The sequence below is a fragment of the Harpia harpyja genome, chromosome 2 (assembly GCF_026419915.1).
Source record: "Harpia harpyja isolate bHarHar1 chromosome 2, bHarHar1 primary haplotype, whole genome shotgun sequence".
NCBI lineage: Eukaryota > Metazoa > Chordata > Aves > Accipitriformes > Accipitridae > Harpia > Harpia harpyja.
In genome coordinates, this window is record NC_068941.1 from 12,300,837 (window position 1) to 12,322,677 (window position 21,841).

Genomic DNA, 21,841 nt, shown 5'->3' on the forward strand with positions numbered 1-21,841 from the left:
CAGAGATCTAAAAAGGTGAATGAATTTTAAATATTTAAAATCCAGTGCCACCACAAGTAGCATATATTGGAAACTCCAGAGATACTGAGGAGAATCATCTTGTGGGCATTTAAGTCTAATGCTTAGAGGAAAGGAAGAGGTACTATCTGTATCTGCAAGGAAGAAGGGAGTAATTCAGTTACTACACGGACAGTGAGAGCAACACAGTGTTTATAGGCCTAAGAGAGCCAAGGGAGTATATTAGCTTAATGTGGACACTGATACGATATACCCACCTTTTCCCATATGAGAAGATATATTTGCAGATGTAACCAATATTTCTTAAACGCCAGACTTTGCTGGCTTGCAGATTGCAGATGTTCATCATTTATCATACCTTTTAGACCACTCTTGTGGCCTGTCACTATAGCAACTCTATTGGCTTCTACAGCAACACCTGGTCCTATCAGTAGCTTTACCCTGTCGAAGTTTCTTCATAAATAATCCATGTGAAAGTGAATGTAGCTGTCATGTTAATTTGTGGCTAACCTGGTTCTGGCAAGTTTATAATTATATTTATGAAGCAAATAAAGCAGATTGTTTGCTTTTTCTTCAGCAATGACTTAACACAAACTGACAGAAACAAATAAAAGAAGCTTTACTAATCAGAGTCAAAGTAAAAAAGAATGTCATAAGGATGTTCTAGTTACTATCTCACGAGTACATTCCTAAATCTGGCCTACTGTCTGTCCGACCTCTAGTTAATAGACATAGTGGTACTGTTTACGAAATGTGTTTACCTTCACAGTAAATACTATATGCAACCTTTGGTTGCTTAATTCCCTTCCTCCTTCACTTCCCCCCTTCAACTCTTTCCTAATCTTGTCCCCATCCCTTAAAGTTGGGGATAGCATCCACAGATGACAAAATAACATTTATGTTTAAGAATAGTACCTTAGATCTAGAGGGGCACGGTTGAGTTAAGCTTCTGGTCACCACTCAAACTAAATATGGATAACAGCAGGCTGAGGGTTTGCATCTCCCTTGAGTTCCAGCGTCTCCTCTCCAGATTTGGCCTTAATTTTGTGGCAGACGTTTTCGTATATAGGTCAAAGAATCGCTAGCTTTAGGAGGAGTCAAAAAATTGTAAATTGTGTTAATGCTTTTTTATTGCTCTTGATACTTGAATATATAGGTGGGAGGTAGCTGGAGCAGTAGAAGTCTGCAATTCTACCCTTCTGTTGCTTCAACAAACAATCCAACTAGAAAATGCAATATTGCTGGTGTAAAGTAGTAGCAAATAATCTTAGACTGATAATAAACTATTTGAGAAAGTGTGGGGGAAAAGTGTGCCCACAGGACATAATATCCTCTGGAATTACTCCTTATACATCACTGTTCAAGTCTGATGAAAACTTTCTGATTACTTTCAGAGGACTAGATTGTTATCTCTTCAGCCAAGATAAACAGCTAAGTTCACAAAATACCGATTGTCATCAGTGGGCACTGCAGTTTGGCACTGAAAAAGATATGCAGATGACATAATTATAGTTCCTTGTCTCTATTCTTGTTTGACAAAATGACTATTTAAACTATGAGTACATTTTATGGGTTATATTTCTGTTTATACAGATATTCTGCACTATATTTATCTCTCTGGCAACTGAAATAAACTTACTTTATCTGTTAAAGGATTACTAAGGCATATGTTTAATTTATTTGAGATTCTATTTTTACTATTTCCTGTATTACAGGAGATCTTCATTAATATAGAGCAACGTGACACTTTTTGTAGTTCATATCATATAGAACAATGTCTCAGGTCATAATTATACCATCCTGCCAATTATTCTTTCTGCCATTCTCTGAAAAGAATTCTTTAAATACAGTATATATGACATGACTTACAAAACCAAAGTAACCTAATCAACTGAAATTAAAGTAAACCTTTTTTCAGGAGTTAATGAGGTCGGTCTGTACAAGACAGCTACAACTCATGTTGTAGGATTGTTGCTATAGAAAATTAGCTTCTTCAGTGTGCTGCCTCTTCTCTTACAAATGCCAGTTCAGTTAAGGGTGTCTGCAAGTTTATATCTGTGTATATAATTTATAGAGGAATTACATCTGGAGATGCTGTCTACTGAAATAGCTGACCTGCTTTTAGCCCCTGAAGGATATTTGTTCAATGCATCCCCTGAAAAAAAGGATTTGCTACCTTGGCATAGCGTAATACTTAACAACAATGAAACACATGCATAAAAATCTTGTTGAACTGAACAAGGCCATTAATGCAGGAGCAGTGAGTGAGAATGTAACAGACAATGAGAGACAGGGAAAAGAAGCACCTTGTCAGCTTCCTCTCAACGGTGTGTGGATGAGTCAGGGAGAACAGTCTGCCTCTGTCACAAGAATGCAAAGTCCAGCTGGTGACTCTGACCTTACTACTTCCAGTGAGTACAAAGAGAGGACAATCCCTATAAACTGTGTATCTCGTTAGCATTTTGAAAGAACTGCTTTCCGAAAGCTGAAGGGAGTTATGAATAGGGGTGATTGAGTACAATTTTAGATATTGATACATGTACAGGTGTGCGAAGTTCTTGTCTGAGCAGCCTATTATGTGAAAATAAAGAAATTAGGCCAGAGCAACTTTGAAAGGTATAGCAGATTGAATAATCTCACATGTATTCGATATCAGTTCAGTAATTCACTGGCCAAAAACGTAACTCCCACTGCCTGTATATCTTTAAGATCAGGTTATCATATGGTCCTAAAGCAGTGGTCAGAACAGAATCCTTAAGGTATGGCATGGAAAGGCTCTGCGATCCACATGGGACAGGGTCTTAGTAGAGACAGTGTAAAGATTTGCTCTTGGCCAAACCAGTAACACCACTTACTTCAGAAAAGAAATGTCATGCAGTTCTCTGCTCTTCCCAGGCTCAATACCTGCAGGGGAACCAGAAGCAACGTCCCTGCTCCTTTGGCTGGGCACAGTTTCTGCTTGACGTGCCTTGGGTTGTTCCTTCAGGAGACTGACTTGTGGAGTGAGTCATAAGTGTAGAGGTGCTGAGAATTCAGAAATCATCTACACAAGGAAGAAATAAGGTAATTATGCCTGTACTTTAGTCTTTACAATGTACTGTAAATCTTTAACATTTGGCAGTGAAAGGAGCTGAAGTGTATCACTAAAGTCTACCATAACCAGCTAAATTATTATTCATACCTGGAATGTTTTTCAGGGCAAATGAAGGTCAAGAAATGGGGGGGGGGGGCATGATGCATCTCCAGAGTCTCTATTAAGAACGATTAGGTTCAGATTTTACTTAACATTCCTCACACATGTGTCTGTGTGAAAATGGTAACATTTCTCATGATAATTTTTAAGAAGATTGCAACATTTTAAAATGTTGCATAGGTTTTCTGGTATGACATCCCATTGTCTGCAGTAGGATTGCTCATGTAAAAAGGTAAATGGGATTATTTGGTTATCTTTTGGCTTCTTGCTTAGTCTGTCTACTCTAAATCTGTCCTGAAGAATCAGCATTTCTGCAGTCTTTCCAGTTTCTTCTTGACTGCTGTTAGTCATTTTTAGATTCAAATTCGGAAAACACCATATACAGTCCTGCTCTTCCCTGTTTTCTTTTTCTTACAAAGGTAGAAAAAGTATAGAATGCCATGTTTGTTACATGAGAGAAAAGGGATGGCTTTAAAAAGTAGGGAAGACTTTGGCTAAATGTGCTTTTTGAGTACAAATATGAGTCAGCAATTAAATTTGATTTGATGATGAAAAAACCATCAAGAACAAAAGCCAAATAAATTATCTACTACAATAGGGAGCACCCCCCCCCCCCCGTTGTATCTTAACAGTATCAAATGATGATTTGCCACTTCCTTACACACAACCTTACAAGCAGCTTTCTAAACTTCAAGACTTTTAAGAAGTAGCTGCAGATAATAAGCGAGCCACACTATCACTTTGTGGAGTTACTACAAATTTCTTAATTTATAGCTCTTTACTCGGTATGGGAAAAAAAGGCAATTATTTTCAAAATTTTTGAAATTAATTAACTTGGTATTCTTTGTGTAGAGTAAGTAGTAATTCTACGTTGATATGGAGCTGAACAGTGGTATGCTTATATTTTACTGGAACGGCAGAAACTTACTCTAATTGTTATTGATTACTCCAACCCACAGCAGTTTCACAAATATTTCTGAGCTTGTAAAAATACTTTCTATTTGTGTCACTTTGAATTTGCAGGATACATTGTACTTGTTTTTCTTCAAATGATTGCATCTATCTAAAGTTACTTTTTTATGATTATTTCTTTTGTCTCCTTGCTTTAGTTAGCAGGAAAGTGTTGTACAGTGACCTGGTGGTCTCAAATCTTAAAGCTTTTCTCACCAATTGATCAAAATAGATCTTAGGTGGAGAACTGCTATTTGAGGTTATAATTCTTGGGTGGTTGGTAAGCCGATTTAAGGTAGCTAATACCATTCATCACTGAAATAAGAAAGCCTGTGGGATTGGAGAACCGGATAACTTTAAATCTCAGTTTAAGTAAGAAAGTTTGAGTGTACATCTGAAATAATAGCAAATGCTCCACCCCAAATATTCTCAGCATAAAGCACAACATATTTTGATCAGAGAGTATCTAATGTGATGTTTGCAAACTTCATAAAATATACATATCCTTCCCTGTCTGATCTTAAAACATTTAGACTTTAAAGAAATGATTATGAAGTGTCTCATGTTTATGTGTTTTTGCTCTTTTTATTGCATTTTTGGGTAGAGAGGAAAGATAATAAAATAAAAGGACCTCGTAAAGAGAGAAAGCAGATTCATGTTTATAAAATGAAAACGAATAGTACCGGGGAAAAAAAAAGTATAGAAGAACCTTAAATGCTTCTATAGGAATGACTGTATCTACAGTACACCTCAAACCAGGTATTTTAAAGCTAGGCGTGAATAGGAGTCCAATTCAGAAGATTTATTGAACAGACTGCAGTTTCCTGGTATACACACCTGGGTTTCCTTCCCATGGAAATTGAGGAGTGTGAAGATGGTGCACAGCCATGTCTTGACCCACTGTGTGCAGGGTGGAGGAAGCCCAGCATGTACTCGGGCCTAGAAATGGTGAAGTGCCCTCGTTTCGGATGTATCCGGTGCCCATTAATTTATGCTCCTTCTCTGCAAGGTCAGTCAGCCCACAGGGCTGCTGCAACAGCCCTGCTCTCTGTTAATTAGGCAGCATGGCTACTGCTACCATCCAAAATGTGTGTCCTAAACTGTATGGGATGCTACTTCGAAAGGGACATCCACAGCAAAGAGAAGATGGAACCAGCATTAAGTGAAATACCTGTGTTAAAAATACTGAACTCTAAATGCGTCACCCTTGGTAAAGCTGGCAGTGCAGCTCTGTGCCTTCTGCTGAAGGGAGGGCGGTGAAAACGGGGGAAGAATAGGAGCAGTCCGTCTGGAAAGGGACAGCACCCAGGTCTAGCAGCACAAAGACGTAAAAAACAACCGTTTGCATCAGTCTGCGGGTGCAGCAAACTGTAGGAGCGAGAAGGAGATGTTCAGCTAATCTTGAGCGTAGCAGGGAACGACTGCTTTGGGACAGGGTACTTGGCTTCTCTGCTTGCTCTGCCTGTGGCCACTCACTGGCCCTCAAGATGTTGCATATTTTTAGCCATCTTTTCTCCTGTTGTAATACCTGGCATGCTGCGGCTCACTACCAGTAATTGCTGGGTCCTAACATATCCTCTTCGAGATCTGGTTATGGAATCAAGTCCCACTTCATCTGAGCCTGCAACCTCAGCAGTGACTCTCCCTTGGTACGCTGGCTCCTCACACCATCACGCTGCAGCAGCTGTGGTGTTGTGGCGTAATACAGAGCTATCTCTGAAAAATGTGGGATGTTTTGGAGGAAAGATGTCTGCAAGAATGTGCAATGATGTGAACCTGAGTAACAAATTCAGGAACGATGGGAATGCGGTATAATTTTTGTTTAGGAGGGCCTCTATGCTTCAAAGTTATTCTAACAACCAGATTTCTTGGCTTCCTACTTTTATTTAGGCTTATTTATCCCGTTCATCTGGTTTTATTTGTTCTACAAACACCTTTCTGTTCCCCCCAACTAATTTTTCAACCTATTAAGTAGTTTGATTTTGAGAGAAAAAGGTTTTTCAAACCTCTCAGAGGCTTGAACTGCCTACAGTATTCATTGGCTCTCTTGAGGGAGGACATTATGTCAGTGAGGAGAATTAGGGAAAAAAATAAGGGGAGCTTGAGTTGATCTCTTTTGTTGATGTGCTAGGTGAGTTGCTCAAAATATTTGTGGCTCAGAATCAGTCATGGCTATTTCTTCTCCTTTCTTAATAGATTTTGGGGGGAGATGGGATGGGGATGGGAGAGCCGCAGGAGGAGTTTAGAGGACCTGGAGGGAGGACTTATTGTTGCAATAGTGAGATAGATAGATATTGGAATGCATAGGGAAGAGCTAGAGTTACTGTAGAGAGGGACAGGGGATAAAAGGATGTAAGTCATAAATCTATAGGAAGAACTTTGTTAGCTATACTCCTTATGAAAGAAATAATTTAAATACACAAATTTTCTGAAGTCTCAGATCTTTTCATTAATCTCCAGGTTAGCGCTTTAAAAAGGTTTGCTATAAATTCAGCACTTGATAGTTTTGTCCCATTGGTGCAAGACTTCCCTGTATTAGATTTTACACCTCTTTTTTTTTTTTTTCTCTTTCAGAATTAGCACCATGCAGCTATATGCCACATGCACGTTTCTCTATTATAGGCAAACCCCGGGAAGCTCATTAAGTTTTCTTTATGGCTCCTATGCACTGCTGCAACCATACCTAAGTGGAGTATTTGACTGTCAGTGATTAGATACCATGAGGGTATGTACTTTAGAAAATATCATAGTTGGCATACAGAAATAGACAAGTATAACAGGACTGCAGAGGACCATTTATTCAACAGGCATTTCAGTTGCATAAACAGTAACACTTACCGAGTTCCTGACATTGGCTTCTAGCTTCAATAGTAAAATTGTTTCTGAAAGAGCTTCTGTGTAACTATACAGTATGGCAGAAGTAAATATATCCTAAATTCAAGAAAATTGTGGATGTCAGAGATGAGCAGATTCCTACTAGTTTAAAATTTTACTGTTTATAATTCTATTTTGAGTGTTTTGGTGTAAAATACTTCCTTGAAAGGAAATACCCTTGTGAGAAATATGACATTGGTGGAATAGCTGGTGGGTTATTAGGGGAAAATAATCTTGTTACTCAAATATTCTGGTTTAACCTGATGCTTATCTTAAAGACGTTAAGTGACAGACTAGAATAATGCCAACAGATAGGCTGAAGCAAAACATGCCAGGTCTGTAACTCTTATTATGAGTTTTTATTAGTTCTTGTGTTGGTGATCACGAGGAACTGGTGCTGTTATCAAGGTAATCTTTGATAGTATGCTAGTAAAAGTACTACAGAGAAATCTTCTTTTCCTTCTTCCTTTATTCCTTCCCCTTTTCCCCAAATTTCTGATTATCTGTTAACATTCTTGAATTGTTTTTTCCATAACCAGTCATCTTTTCTATTTTAGATCTTCCTACTTTCTTCTGCAGCCACACCACTGTAGATTCATTGCACAGTTTTTGTTGTACTTGAGTGGATGGGCTGATCTGTCATACTAAAATTACAGTTTCCAACACTTATAAGAAGACCATAATAAAATGACAGAGAAGATCATACGGAGATCATGCCCTACAGTGTGTGTACTTTAAAATGTTATCAGGCAGGGCCCACAAAGGTGCTTGTACCACCCATGTTTGAAACCCTTTTGTAAAAAGTTAGCCAATACATTGCAGCTTAGTATTGAGTAGTAGTCTAGCAATTAGTCAGTGCATGCTGCTATCTGTGTCAGTCTGGCTTAGAAATGAACGCGTATTTGAAACATCTGTCCCCTTCTTTAAATTGTTTGGTACGGTCTAAGTCGCACTAAATAAGGAATGTTCTCTGTTTTGCAGAGTGGCCCTCCTGTTTTTATGTGAAACAACTAACAGTTCTCAGTTTTAATACAGTCTTACACAATGAGGTATAAATTGCACCAAAACCATTAAAAAAAAAAAAAAAGATTAGTGCTATAATTTTCCAAAGTTTTGCCACCTTTGCCGTTTCAGTAGGGGCTAAACCCCAGCCTGCATTGCAGCGATCGCTGGGAGCGGCGGGATGCACCCATGGTCTCAGGAGGACAGAACTGGGCAGCTCGTGCTGTGGCTCCTCCATGCAGCCCACCCGAGCAGCAGCAGAGCGCAGGTCGTAGTCGGCACCTTTCCAACCCCGCAGCCCCAGGCACGGCTCTGCTTCCCCCCTGAGTTAGAATAACCACCAGCTGCTCTAATTTCTCTTGGCAGAAAGAGCTCCCTGGAGGCATTCCTCTGTTTCCGAATACTTTGTGTTAGTCGGAGACACTGCTTAAGATACTCTCTGTCTCGGTGTCAAGGACAGGGAATACGTTGCATAAAGCACTTTGCTCAGAGGCCTGTTAAAGGCACCTTTATGTCTCTAATGGACTAGAGCAGTGCATGAGGGATTAATCAGAGGGCAGGAATGATCCCCCCTCCTTGTTTCAAGAAATACTGGTATCTCACAGACCACATTTTCATTTTCTTGCAGCACTTCACAAGCCAACTTCAGGACAAGTCGCCTATTACTTAGAGACAGTAAAGGATAGGAGCTTCACTGAGGCAATATATTTACTTCTAGGAAGAGTATCTTCTGTCAGTTCTCATTTTCTCCTTGGTTTTGAGCGTGCCTAGGAGCAATTTTGGCGAGATCTGAAGGGAATCGCCACGGGAGGTCACTGACAGGACTCCCTAAGAAGGTCTCAGAGGGCCTCCAATAGGAGATAGGGCGACATTTTTATTTTCTCTAATAGCTTCTACAAAACAACAAACTCTTCTTCACCAGCCCCCTATAATAACCCCCATACTTGTGTGAGATTGTATAGTTTTTCCATACCTGAAACAAAATTAAAGATGATACAGCAATGGGTTCACAGCATGGATTATCTCCATGGCAATATATCATACACTTTGGAAACCACTTGGTCTAGATGACTATGTTAACCCTTTGTTTGTTTTCTAACTAGATGCAAAAAACATGCCTGAATTGCTCTAATCAGCTAATTTGGTGCTGTTACTCTTTTCTTTCTTTTTCTTTTTTTTTTATATCCCCCTTTTCCATATCTTCCCTATATCTTTTCTACTCTGTTAAGCTGGCGTAATTAATTTTCACCCCATTGTGTATTACTTTCTTGCTATCAACTACAGGTGAAATTGCAGTTCTCCAGCCTCTATATGAGACAAAAGAAGCACTCTTACACTTTCCTATTAAGTACTAAATACCTTAGAGGTGTAGCAGGTGGAAGCTCTGAGCACATCTCTTTCCCCTTGGGCTATCTTTCAGCGACTTCTGTGTTGTTCTAGTTGGCCCTGGCCTGCTAATAATACCTGGTTAGAAACCAAGAGAATAAATGAACTCATGATGGGTAAATATTTACCACTGCCATTCCATGTTTTTTATATTCTTTGGTTTGTAACACTGTTGCCAGTGTTGGTTTCCAAAAAATCCATAGCAACGTGCGTCACCTACTACATTTCTACTTCAAGGAAAGGGCAAAGAGCCCTGTCCTAAGAGACAGGTTCATCATCAAAGTAATGCACAAAAAAATGAAAGAAAACATAGAAGAGAATGATAGAAATGTTGGTTGAAAAGGAGGTCACCCTGTGGAGCATTCCTCTCAAACTGGGACTGTCACCATCCCATCACTGGGACTGTCACCATCACTGTCACACCATCACGGTGTCACACCATCCCAGTTGCACTGGGACTGTCACCATCACTGTCACAGATCAGGCCAGCCAGGGCTTTGTCTGCTGGAGTCTGGAGAACTTCCAAGGATGGAATTTGCACTGCCTCTCAGGGTAACCCCCTCCAGCCCTGCCCGCCCCTCCCGACAAGGAACTCTTTCCTCCAGGATGTTATAGTATCCCCCAATACTAAGAAGAGCTGGGCTGCGTTATGTTTGTAAGTGCACTCCAAGTAGCTGCAGGCTGCGTAGCCACCTACTCCCTGAACTAAACTAATCTGGCTTCCTCAGTCTCTCCTCAAATCACTTGCTGTAGGGCCATTACTGTCTTAATAGTCTTCTGCTGGATTTTATCCAAATTCTCAACATCTCTTTTGAACTGGAGAGTCCAAAAACTGGGCACGGTATTTCAGGTAAGCCTCAACAAGTGCTGAGTTAGAAGGGTATAATAATTGATCTACTGCCTGTTCTCCTCCTAACGTGCTTGTGTAGTTTGCCTTGTTGCTATGAGAGCACGCTTTTTAGCTCATTTTCAACTAGGCATCCACAGTAAGTGCCGGACCTTTTCCAGCATAGCTGGTATTCTGCAGGTTGGCTTCCAGCCTGTACTGACACACAAGGTTATTCTGCCCTAGGTGCAGAACTTTCTGCTTTTCCTTGTTGAACTTGAGTTGGCCCGATTCTGAAGCTTTTCAAGGTCCTTTTGGACTGACTGGGTAAATCTCTCCGCTCAGAGATTGAATCTCTGAAACGTGGTAAAAGTTCAGATTTAGCCAATTTAACCACATCAAATTAAGTTTAGTACAAGAGTGAGTCTCTTCATTGTTATTAGAGACACATCATGCGGTTAATTTCTTTCCCCTTGCTATAAAACATTGCGAACAAGAGTGTTCCGCTGAAATAGGAGATCGGTGCCTGATCTTGACCCATGTGCTCTAACTTGCATTATTGTCTATTCTGTAAACTTCCAAAGGCCTGAGTTTTATCTTCCTCATTTGTTGTACTGCAGTCAATCCAGATCAGACTAAACCAAAAAGTTTCAGCTAGTCCAGTTCAAAACAGGCATTCTGGATTCTGGCTGGCCCGTCTCAAGTATTACTAGTCTTGTAGGTATAGTTAGTTCACAGGCTAATTTATTTCAGAATCATCTTAAGCATCAGCAATTTTTAAAAGACTATGGTACTAAATTCTGCCAGGACCCAATGCAGCAAATTCTGCTAGTAATTATTGCATTTTATTTCATTAATCAACATAAAGCTATTCCTCATTTTCAAGTGCAAAAAATAAGAACAGCATTAAGATCAGGTTGGGTTTTTTTAATTTTTATTGACTGAAAAGGTCTATTTCTTGTTTTACTTCACCACTGAGTCATTTCAAAATCGCTGAAGGCAAAGGTGTTGCACTAGTAAAAAATCAAGAAGAAGGGAGTTAAAAGGGCCATACTTTCCACATGCAGTGAATGAGAAAGGAAAAAGAGGTTTATAATATCATAAACCTTGGAACTGTGTCTGGTAATTATCCTCGATATTATCCCTGCCAGGGAAATGACCACCATCTGCTGCTGCCCACCAGTGCCCTGAAAACACAATCAGGCTGCTAGTATTCGCCAGAACTAGCAGTAAACTAATCCTTTCAAGTTCAGCTCTTAAGATTACATGTACTTGTGTGTAAGATGCAGGCTCAGTCCACACAGATTTTTTTCAGGCTCTGAAGTTGTGGAGATTGAAGTAGATCACGTTTGTCCTATACTTGCTGTTCAGCTTCCCCCTCTGTATTTGTATTTCATTGCTGCTTTTGTTCTTAAATTGGTGGCAAAAATGGCTACCTGCCGAGGTTTCGGTGTATTCTCTCTGATTTATGCATTTAGAAGTGGGACTTTCTGTCGTAGAGCAGCTTTGAGCTAAAGTTAATCTTTTTCTTTATGAAACTGAGGTAAGACTGCTTTTAAAATAAAGAAAATGTTTCAGGGTTCTGAGGGAGTTTCAGTAATATACACACACATCTCTGCAAGGAATATACAGAAACTAGACCATGGTAAGACAAAGAGCGATAAAGAAATCTGCACAAATGAAAGAACTTCCATTGGTCAGAAATAGCACAGAAAAGTTGGATTACAAGAAGAAGGAGGTGAAATAGAAAGGGAGAGAATTTGTAAAGAATACAGGGGAGCCCTCATTCCAGTTTGGCTGTTTCTACATGCTTCTCACTTTCAATGCAATATAGAAGGGTACATTCACAGAAGCTTTTCTTGGTAAAATAAGTAGAGCAATAATAGAAAAAAAATACTGTGCAAGTTCCTTGTGCTTCAAAGTACAGCAAAGAAATACTAATATATTCAACCAATAGCTGCTAAAACTAGAGGAATATGTAATTTAGGAAAAAATGGGAAAATGAATAAGGCAGAAAGGAGAGAAGCTGCGGAGGGATTCTGTTTTGTTTGCTCTGCCTCCCCCAGTTCAGATGGATTAAAGAATTATTAAAAATTAAAATGCAAAATCACTCTCAGACAAACCAAGTGAGAATGGCTTCAGCTGAACTGGGTAATATCTGGATCCCAGGAGACCCAATTCCTCTTCATCTGTTTTTGGCTATGATATAAAGGGTCCTTCCGAATCATTTGGAGTGGCCTGCAGCAGTAATAATGTATTCCTTGGAGCTGCGCCGCTCATTGACAGAATGCAGGACAAGAGAGGCAAAAACCACAGGAGAGGCTTTTTTTCAGTGTGAAATGAAGCACTTTGGCTTCTGTGAATGAAAACAAGACTATGGTGGCATTAGATACAAATTAAGGATGAAAACAGGCTCTGCTGTAAGAAGTATTTCCCAAGAGATAGACATCTCAATTTTTGGTCAGTGTTTGGAGGCCAAAAGGGTGTAGGGCTCAAGCTGAACTCAACTGAATCATGGAATGTGTTTGCAAAATAAGGGTTGTGAATATTTTAGAAAAAAATGTTGTAAAGTTTTGTTCATTTAATTGTGAAAGTATCATTAGGGATTCAGGTGGAAAATGTTACATTGATAGACAGTAATGTTACAAGGAAAAATAAATCCACTGGCCTTTCAGGCAGTAATGGGCACTGAACACATAATTTCCACTCCATGACACAGAAAACCCTGTTCCATCCATAAATAGGGAGGAAAATAAGGGTTTACATATCATACTAAAACAACCCAGTAGTGTATATTAGGGACTCCCATGCATAAGCTGATGAGAGTGAAAGAGTGGAAACTCCTCTAACTCCCTTGCCTACCTGCCTGGCTTGGTGGCTGTTAGTCACACTGCCTTTCTCAAACGCTCCTGCGCCCGCTGTGGAAAATGCAGCCGGTCCTACGGAAGGAAAGGCGGCACGGCAGTTGCCTCTAGCAGCGGGAGGCAGAGGGCACAGCAGAAGGTACTCTCATTGGTATTGGTCTTCTGAGAGAGCTGCTGCAGCTCTTAGCTGCTATTTTTTTTTTCTCCCCTCCATCTTAACTTTCAAGTCCGTGCTTTCCTTCTAATTATAAAATAATAAAGGAACCTCACGGTGGTTCTGTGCAATCATCTCGAGGTTTTAGTCCCAATTCTCAACTCGCAATATTTTTATTTCAGCTTAATTTCCTTCTCTCCAGTGATATTACTCCCCAGTTACACTGAAACATGACTTTCTGAACTATCTTTATGGATAACGTATAGATGCAAATTCAGCTAAACGTATATTAAGCAATTTATTGCAAGTGCTGCAGTACATACTAGGAGGAAGATGGAACCTAACATGGAAAAAAGATCGTTGTAACATAATTCTGTTTCTGCCTTTGCCTGTGGTGAGTGAAAGATTGCACAATGCATAACTGTGAAGTCAAAGGTACAGTATAATACGTTTATCCTTATACCACTCAAGTGAAACAACCGTGAGAAAGATAAGGGTCCTAACCTCACAAGGTATATAAATGATAAATGTGCTATAATATTTCCTATCTCACTGTATTTTTTCTCCTTTGATAATGCTGTTATCTCAAGATCTCTGCCACAATATTATAGAATATATTTTATTGTTATATAAGTTGGTGTGCTATCTTTATAAATAAATACTTTCAGCATATCAATATGTTAAATGAAAATGCTAACATTCTCCTAGCATGCCTACAAAACGAATAGCAATCCTTACAATGCTATTTGATATGCTGAAGCCTAATGATATTTCTTGTTCAGAGTCTGTAGCCATTCAACTTGAAAACAAATAATTAAAATAAATTATACCCTTAGCGTATACAAACTAAGGAGGTAAACAAAAATAGCTGTGCAGGAGGGAGGTTAACACAGGGATGTCTGTTGACAGCATTATGAAGACCTCAGAGGGTTTCATACATTCGCCTGCCTGCAGTGATGTGTGTGAGGAATCCCACGTCAGACTGTTAAGTTTAGCAAACAGGATTTCCAGTAATAGATTTTCAGAAAAATGTGGTTACCCAGGGGTATTGTGTACTTCCCAATTACTTGAACATTCAAAGAGTCTTTGGCCTTTTTCTTCTCTGCTCATGTATGCGTGTGTGTATATGCATATAATTGTTGGGTTTGCTTGTTTTCTGTGTTGTTCTGCTTGTGTGGTGTTGCGCTCGGTGTAGTGAGAGAGATTTTGTGACCCTTAACATGGCTGCCAGTCACTTCCTACAGGTGCCGGCATGGATGCGTGCCAGTTTTTCTGATGGTGCTGGGTGACTCTCACAGCCATTGTCGTTTCACCTCACAGCTCCTTTTAGTTTTCTTCCTCTGTTATTTTTTTCAATGCTCAGAGGAAAGCTCCCGTTTTCTGGAAACTTTAGGTCCCGAATATTATTAATGCTGAAGGCTCTGAGATGCAGGCCCCTCTGCTGTGCTGCATAGCTAATGACCATGAAGTTTCTACTGCGAGGAAATCATCATTAGCAACCCAAAACTCTCAGCTTGGGGCAGGGCATCCTCTTTAGTCTTTTCCGTGCATTCCGGTATCTGCTTATTGGCGCTCATCGTTACAGAGGAAGGAGCCAAGTGAGGTGATGTATGAGTAGAAACAAGGAGAGAATTTTAATAAGGAAAGCAGCATGGGCCAAGTGGCCTTCTCTGTACTTTAATATGCCTTGTGGTCGTCTTGTCTCCAAACACATCAGACTATAAATAGCTTCATTTTCACCAGTATGCTACTCTTGCAGAAGAGAAAAGAGGCATTAGGCAGGGCTACGCTGTCTTGCTGGGCAAGAACAACCCACGTCAGGCCCCTCGGTGCGTGAGCTGCTGAGACAGGTCTGCAGGGCACATCTGGATCACAACTGTCCTGCCCGCTGAGCTCCTCAGCGGGGCATCCGTAGGCACGAGACACGCCCCAAAGGGCTCACGTCACCCCCAAAAAGGCTTGACCCATTTGCAGCTATGCATATGCCCTAAAAAACAGTCTTCGACAGCTGACATGTAGATGGACTTCCATGACTTAGCACCAACTGAAGTGGGAAAACTGGAAGGACCAGGACAAAGGGGTTTGCAGTGGTCTGCAGAGGAGGTCCCATTCGTTCCCTGCCACCCCAAAGGATGTCAGTAGCTGTGCCAGAGCAAGCAGCCGAGCCTGTTCCCAGTCTCTCATTACTTGAATGCCTGAACAGATGATGATGTCCCACACAATGACTGGAATCCAGCCTAATTCAAGATCTGAAAATTAATTTGCTGTTGGCCTATAATCTTTAGATGATCTAGGCTTCTCTGAACTTATTTTAGCTGGTAACAAGATGTCTCTTTTTCTACTCTGTTCTTCTTCTGTCCCAGCTGCTTTCTCAGGAGATCCTAGTCCGTAAACAAAAAGTAGAATAATAAAAAGCCAGAGGGAAATGAAGGAAAGTTTTCACAGAAAGAAAAAAAAAAAAAATCAGATTCAAAACATGAGAAAAGTTCTGGCTGACTTTTGATTCTTTTAAAAATCACTTACTTTCCCTAAACTAATGTCTGGAAATCATTTTTTTGCATTTAAAAAGGAGGTGGTATTTTAGATTTAGTTCTCCTCAGGGAGAACTATTGTTACCTTGAACTTATATCAGACTTCTTTTTTTTTTAACTAAGTTTCATCATTTTGGGCATATCAATGAACAGTGTCACACTTCGCAGCTGTATCTATCTGCCTTTTTGGATTTGAAATAGTGTAAGAACACTTCAGTGATTCAGTTGCAAGACCAGAAGTCAGAAGATCTGGGGACAGATTTAAGACTGGTCTGAATTCATCTTAGCTATTTATGGCTTCAGAGTAAGTAACCTAATTTACATCAGCTCAAGACCTGTGCTTTACAACCTCTTCTCATCTATTTCCAACTCTGACAAAAAAAATACGTATGTAAATAAGTCCAGCAAATGACTTAACCACTGTACCCCAGTTTTCTCTTTTGTAAAATAGGATGACGATGATGATAATTACAAACGTTACTTGGATAGTGATACCAAGCAATGGAATTTGGGATTTTCAGAATGAAACGTCTGTGGAAATAAGAAACTGTATGGGAAAGATATCCAGGAATATCTTACAAGGAAACGGCATTCAGAAGCAATTTGATTTTAGAAGCCAAGCCTGTTTTGTCCATGTTTTCAACCAATCTAGATCGTGACTCTTTGAGGATGGATACCTTCCCCTCGTCACTCTGGTTTCTCTACAGCTCTGGACACACTGATAATAAACTTACCTAAAAATGCTGAGTTACCGATGACACGAGAACGTGCCTAAAGCACAGTTATTGCATTCATTGCCTTTGCCATTTCTTGGCCTATACGAGTCTTTGTAGAAAACAAAGGTTATTTCAGTCTTGAAAATGCTGTTGCTGTTATTTCATTGTGCTGAGTTTTTCATGCAGTGCAGTAGCTAAAAGAAGTAAGAGAGCTGTCCATTTTGGAAAGAAAAAGCTGAGACCATCCATTTAATGTCACTTAGGACCTATTACAGCAAAATAATTTGGTCATTTAGAATTTTAGATCAAAGTATAAATAGTCTAAAGCTACACTGCATCCCAGAGGTGAGAAGATGGAGACTGTTTGCAGTCATAATACCAGATGTTTAGCTATTGCTATAAATACAACAACAAAAACTGAAAATAAAAAGCGAGCTGTTAATTGGGGATATTTGGAGTCATGTCACAGGTGAAAGATGATCTAAAATGCTGCTTCATAGCACAATGCAATAGTGAAATTAGCACATGTCTATTATCACCGCTTGCAACTCTGCAGGAAACTAATGGAAATAGCTTAATCTTTTCAAGCTCCTCTAAAAGGAGAAATACAGGATTTCACCTGTGTTACTGAGTTTTCCCTCCTCTCTTATTCCTTGCCAAATTCTTACTGCACAGCAGATTTTTATTATTTAATAATAATAAATTGCCTTGACTGTAGGTTGAATAAATAACTGTAGAGATCAGGGACCTGATCATTCATTTTGAGAGGCAGCTGTAGTGATGCATTGTGGTAACGGTTAGAAAGGGAAAAAAGGGTGCAGTCCTAAAATTCCCCGTCTTGAACCAGTTTCAGGGAGTTCTCTTTCCAAAGCAGTAAAAGCAAAGGCATTAATTATACATTTCCATTATGACAGAGCCAACATCAGCAGTGACTAAAACATAATTTGTTTAGGTGCCAGTGCAGGCTGTTCTCTGATCAAGTTTTGTTTCCCACAGGGAGGCATCGGTCTTAAATTACACAGCAAGCAGGCAAGAGAAAGGAAGCAAACAATAAAACACTTCCTAGAGGAAGAAAAGAGGAAAATTTGTCTCTCAACGTCCTATTAAATAAATAAATCTACATTTTTGTCACTTAACAAAAAATCAGCAATGGGGTTCAGCTTTAATTAAAGGAAGTATGTTTTCTGTGGGGCTTCATAGAAATATATTTTAGATTTCCAGTGATAAGTTGCTTTTAATGCAAAGGAACTTTCCCACTGGAAGGAAGGAAGGGATGACAGAAAGAAATCCTTGGCAAGTGCTGGCAAGAGGGAAACGGGATATCTTACTTGTCCTACTGTAATCCATAAATATAGAGTAATTTGGATTTTCTTTAGTAAGGTATGCACAAGACCAGGACCGGTCTCTATCAGCATATTTAATTGTACAGGAACACTGATACATACAATTAAAGCTGGACACACATCTTTCTGAAGAAATATATATATGTTTTAAGCTAGAATTCAGTTTAATGCTATTAAGCATGGGCCTAATTTTACATTATCTTCAATTTCAGTGGATCTATTATTTTGCATAAATTTATGAACGTATTTTAGTACCTTACCGAATCAAAGACCCTAAAGGAATGCTTTTGTTATTTGCTTTTAATTTTTGGCTGCTATAAAGAACTGTTGGTTGTGATTTTCTATTGTAATTTGACTTTTAATATCATATCCCCTGACTGCTTCAGCCTCTCTGTGTTTGGCATGCATAAAGCAAAAGCAAATATAAGCTGATTTCTTATTATCTCCAACACTTTGAGGAGAAACAATAAAAACTAGGATGAACTGTGTGCCATTTAACAGGATGGCACACTATTCCTATTCAACATACCATTCCCCCTCCAGTGGAGTTTGCTGGCAATTTCAGATGAATTAATAGACAAATCCAAAAATGCACGTCATTTACCCCATGCGCAGCAAATACTCCTTTGGAACTGCTATTGTGCAAAATTAGATTCTCTCTAATACAGGCAAAAAAGCTACATGTCATGAAAATGATTATGGAGAATGTTGTATGAACTTACCAGGTTTGATTTAATTGAAGTAGTTCATATTTCTTGTATTTAAAAAAAATAAGAAAAGATGCTTCTGACCACTCAAACTTTCCAAAGCGATTAGATACTAAAGAGAGTCACTGCCAAATATTACTTTGAAAGGGAATGAAAGCAGCATTGTGTCTGTATTGCAGGCTTAAACTAGTGTGGTTTATTTTATAATTTAAATATTTAGTCATGCTTTAATTATAAAATTTACTATACTATACTAGTTATTTGGAACCTTAAAATACAGTGATCTAAGAGCATGTATCTTGATCCATCTGTCATTCATAAATGGCCAAGTTGCATTGTTGATTACCCAAAAGGAATGATGGAAACATAGATAAAGTAAAGCCATAAAAAATGCTAAGAAAGTGGTCTGGGAACAAATGATCTCAATCTTTTACATGTGTTCGCAGTTTCATTACTTGTAACTGAAATAAGGAGCAAAGGATTAATATGAAGACTGGCTGACCTGGTGTCCCAAGATTACATCACTTCAAGTCAGAATTTTGTGCTCATTACTGAAGTGGCAAAGGCTGCAAATCCCACTGATAGATGGTTAGGGTACGTAATGTGGGGGGGGTGTCCAGGCTGCAGGACACTCCCTTCTGGCTATTCAAGAGGTAGAAATTCTAAAACAGGTCGACCGCTTAGAATATAGTCTGCATCCCCTATACTACATGCATACTTACCTCTGAAGCGTTCCATTAGATTATAACTGGCTTTGCCTATCTGTATTGAAACTGGCTTTCAAATGGCACATCTACAGCTCTTAGTGCTGGTGAGCTTTGTGCAAGCAGGCAGATGAACTGCCTGCGTGCAACCAGTAATTTTCTCCTGAACATTTCAGGACAGCTAAGCCAAAAGCAGGGTGTCTCACAGGCACGCTGTTTCACTCTTCCTGCAGTGGAGGACGACTGCAGGAGTGAGGCAGTTCTGCACTTCTGATACGTATTTGCCTGTCTTTAATCAACATGGTCAGACAACAAGAGAGATCGTATGAAACTGGGGCAAAGAAGTAAAAGACGTGACTCACAATGAAATGTGAGAAAGACGTTCAGCCAAAAACGTGCTCAAAGGGTCCAACTATAAATAGGCAGGATTAATTTCAGTCAGTCTGGTTATGCTCCTGAAAGGCAGAACTGCACAGACACCGGTGAAGTTGGAACCATGAGGCTCAGTCCGTCAGACCAAGAGGGAGACTTTACGGTCATGCCTGACCCGTCCAACCCATCTGTGAAAGCCTTTTGTAAAGGCAGAAAATCAAATGAGTAGATGTCGGAAAGGTCTGCTGATAAGTTTTCATCTATACTGACTCTCTCTGAGGGCCTAGGGAATTCACAGGGAAGAAGATAAGACCGTAGGAAGGGAACAGCTCTTCTTTCCTTGCTTTTTGGTGCACCTGCTGCAAATGAGGTGGTGAGAAGCAGAAACACTTCCGTCATCTGGCAGTGCTCAAGGGCAGGAATTCTGCCTGTTCCTGGGAAGACTGTCTTGTCTTCTACCCCAAACATGCCAGTTCTTTAGAAGAAGATCTTTTCATATCTAATAGGTACAGTTAAACCTTCCTAGGTGGTCCAGTCTTTGACTTCCATCCTTCTTAAAGCAGAAAATAAAAACCACGAGTGGAGTAAGGCTGAATTATCAGGCTTATGTTGTTCATAGCAACAGTATTGTATCGTGGAGTAATGGATATGATGTTTTACATCCAGGTCGCCATAGCTAATCTTGTCTTTTAGTGAGAAGCACCTTTTTTTGTCTTTTCACTACCACCTTTTCAGTGGACCAAATAATAAGGCAGAGTTGCCCTGAGTTATGTTGGTGATTTTACTTCAAAGACAGGAAAAGATTAAATGACTGCGTGGAGGTTTGTAGGTTTATATGTACAGCAGTACGTATATGCAATCTCATCTGTTGAAAATGGATAATAATATGACAATGAAGTTGTAAATGGGACAAATAAAGTGAGCAATGTTAATTGGATCTGAAGAAGAATAATACTGGCCCTGCTGATATTGATTGGAAAAACTCCCACTGACTTGGTAAGGGCCAAGTATTTCAACCAAAATATCAACACTGAATGAACTATAACAGAATTTTACATAGACTGGGAAATCTTGTTCAGAAATGTACCCTTGCCTAAACAAATTGTGAAGAATATTCCAAAATCAAAGCACTGGATGGAATTATCTCTGAGCATGATGGAAATTCAGATCAGAAACTAAATGTAGTAATTCAGGACCAACCCTACATATTCCTAATTTGGTACCATCTTTATGTCCTTTATAAAATGTTGAGTTACTAGAAAATTTCTGTTGAGAAACCATTCCAAACTGCATGACAGTTAAGCGTGATGACCGAATGGTCTCGCTCTGATTGTCTCTTGATTTGGTTGGGGTAGAAGATTTCAGTACTGTGGGAGGCAAGAAACTGTTCAAAACGGGAAAGCAGGCGGGAGCATGAGTGCAAAAACACAATTGCAGTGATAGACGCCAGCCTGCTGGAGCAACTACAAAGTGCACTCCTGTGTCATTTGGATAGTTTTGTTTTTGTTTAGTTTATTTAAAAAAACTGGTAAAAATCCCTCTTATCTTGCTTTTCTGTATGCATAATTCTTCTTAGGTCTTGTTACGTTTTGATAGTTTACAGCCAAACCAAAAAGAACCACACAACTTGAAGAAGTATGTTCAGGTTTTTTGATGCTGGAAATTAATTGGGTTTTGAAATGTGTTCTGTGTTTTCAGATTTTGCTTGTGAGAAGTGAATATTCCTAGAGAGAGTTTTGCATCTTTGGTTTTACTTTCCCTGAAAAAAACATTATTTAATGATAATATATTACGTGACATTTTACATTCTGTTTGAAAAGCCATCTTTTATTTAACAGTGTTCTGACAATGTTTTTAAGATACTTTACCTGAAGTCATTGTCATTTATTCACACTGTTAAAATATAATGCAGGCTTTGTGAATAGGGACACTGAGAAGATCTTTGAAAGTTCAAAAATGCATTTTCTGCAACAGCAGCTGTAATAGAATTGCACTTGGGAAATATTTTTCCTCTGATGCCTTGTGTTTATACAGCTTTTATGACCTTAAGGAAGATCTTAAGCTGATCCATAGTTGTAAGATTATTTTCCTCCTCATAAATACAGCACATAAGACTGACTATACTGATTTACTGAAATCACTGAAAACATCTTCAGTATCTTCATGTTGCAGATGAAAGCTGGGCAGCAGGAAGAGCTTT

The 21,841-nt window shown here is 39.4% G+C and overlaps 1 long non-coding RNA gene across 1 annotated transcript in view; it reads left to right on the forward strand.

Annotated features, from left to right (window-relative positions):
- The first annotated feature begins 2,925 nt into the window (after nucleotides 1–2,925).
- LOC128152372 (uncharacterized) overlaps nucleotides 2,926–21,841 on the forward strand; it is a 28,335-nt gene continuing 9,419 nt past the window's right edge. The window contains exon 1 of the long non-coding RNA XR_008238640.1: nucleotides 2,926–3,081. This is a non-coding gene — a long non-coding RNA (uncharacterized LOC128152372). The remainder of the gene's footprint in view (nucleotides 3,082–21,841) is intronic.